Source organism: Berghia stephanieae, chromosome 2, assembly GCF_034508935.2.
Source record: "Berghia stephanieae isolate SIO BIC M18660-M18661 chromosome 2, UCSD_Bste_1.3, whole genome shotgun sequence".
In the NCBI taxonomy this organism is placed as follows: Eukaryota; Metazoa; Mollusca; class Gastropoda; order Nudibranchia; family Aeolidiidae; genus Berghia; species Berghia stephanieae.
In genome coordinates this window covers 116,701,186-116,703,311 of record NC_088361.1, presented here as the reverse complement: position 1 = coordinate 116,703,311, position 2,126 = coordinate 116,701,186, and the positions used below count along the sequence as shown (strand labels likewise).

The 2,126-nt window shown below is 33.1% G+C and overlaps 1 protein-coding gene across 1 annotated transcript in view; it reads right to left on the bottom strand.

The window, feature by feature from the left end:
- LOC144966345 (uncharacterized) overlaps positions 1-1,538 on the bottom strand; it is a 10,804-nt gene extending 9,266 nt beyond the window's left edge. The window contains exon 1 of the mRNA XM_078902670.1: positions 1,333-1,538. The gene's annotated coding sequence lies outside the window, so the exon portion shown is untranslated. The remainder of the gene's footprint in view (positions 1-1,332) is intronic.
- Between the last annotated feature and the right edge of the window lie 588 nt (positions 1,539-2,126).

The window sequence follows — 2,126 nt, the reverse complement described above, 5'->3', positions numbered from 1 at the left end:
TCCCGGTGATATTATTGATATTATTATTATTATTATTATTATTATTATTATTATTATTTATTATTATTATTATTATTATTATTATTATTATAATTATAATTATTATAATTCACTATATTATTATTATTATATTATTATTATTTATTATTATTATTTATATTATTATTATTATTATTATTATTATTATTATTATTATTATTATTATTATTATCATTATTCATCCTTATCATTGTTATTGTTATTATTAAGCAAACCGACTTTATAACCATTTGTCTGCATTTAAACGATTGTTGTGAGATGAATATGACAATTTAAAATTAAAACTGTTTTTGATCAGACACTTTGGTATTTTGGAATTCTCAATATGAACAAGACTCACAATTCTTACACTTCTCTAAATAAAATAATATTAGGAAACCAGCCTGATATTTGTGGATTGTTGGATTTGTCTTCAGATCAAATAAATAAAATTCCCTTTATTCATCCAACAGGGAAAATGTGTCTTTAGGGTCTATTCCAAAGGAAGACTGGAAAAACACAGGCGTTAGCCGCAGTGCAGCGCCGCAAACTGAGCTAGGGTTGGGTGGTTTCCTCAAGGCCACACAGCGCAGAAGGCATTCGAACTTGGTACCCTTTAGGTACGAAGCAAAGACCGTACCGCTGAGCCACGCTGTCAATGGACTATAATAAAACAAGTACATATGAACACTGCTAAGTGCATCATCATATATTCTCATTTTTAGCTATGAGGATCAACAGTTTCATTCCATACAGTATACATCGCATGAAAGCGTAGTTTTTTGGTATTTGTACTCTTATAACACCCGCCACTGCCTAAAACCAGGTACTCATTCACATTTGAGTCAAGTAAAGTTATGTGTGTAAAATTCTTTACTCAATAACCCCCTATCAATCGGCGTCAGAGTCTCGCAATCCCTTACACACATTCCTTGCTGATAATGCTCAACATCGCTTGATTTGTTTTAAGACGAGACTCCAGACCGCTGCGTCATAGACTGAAAATGTGATGATTGCATTCCCTTGATACACAATTAAACCCATTCTAAACATAACATTATATGGTACGTATAAAAGTAAAAACATTTGATTGATAATCACAATAATGAGTTCAATAAAATACAACCAGATGGTTTTATTACACAATTAATCTCAATTAAAATAACAAACAAAGCTATAAAATCAGATGAAAATGGAAGAAAAATATGGTATAAAAGTAAAAGCATTTGATTGACAATCACAATAATGAGTGCAATAAAATACAACCAAATGGTTTTATTATACAATTGATCTCAATTAAAGGAACAAACATACCTATAAAATCAGATGAAAATGGAAGAAAAATACCAAGTTATCTCCGTTCAAGCACACATTAGTACGACTACGTTCTCATAAGCATACAGCTTCCTCATTAAACCCTTAAGGTGTATAAGTCCTGGTTTTACACTGTAAGCTGGCCATTAAAAGGTGGTGCAGCCCTATGTTATGACAACTTGAAGTAAGATTACAATTAATATCTTAGAAGATATCCTTAACTACATTTATATTAACTCACCTGCCTCCTCCACACCCCACCCCCCCCCCCCCCCCCCACCCCCATCCCCCCCCCCACCTTCTTTGTCCAATTACTTCTACCTCTACTGTTTTACAATTTAAATTTTTACGCCGTGCCTCCTCACGAAACCTTCATAATTAGTTATCATCCTTGAAGACAGTGCATATTATAAGGTAAGCTGTGTGAGATATTTTTTACGACCCGATATAACAAATCGGTTAAATTTTCACGTAAAGTCGTGATAACAACGGTTTGTTTATATCAACGACTAGAGGCAAGAATGTGAAATGACGCAATATCCGGTGGCCCATGAATCACCATGATGTAATCAAGATAGCTTAATCCTACTTTGCTGTGGAATACATGAATTCTTAATTAGCAAGACCGGGGCATTCAAAATGTTTACATGAAAGAAAAGTGTTAGTGTACGTTGAGTTGTCTCGCTTTTATTAAATAATAAAATGTTGCTGTTGTTATTGCGGTTGTTGTTGTTGTTCTTGCTGCTGCTGCTGTAGTTGTAGTTGTTGTTGTTGATAATGATGATGATGATGAT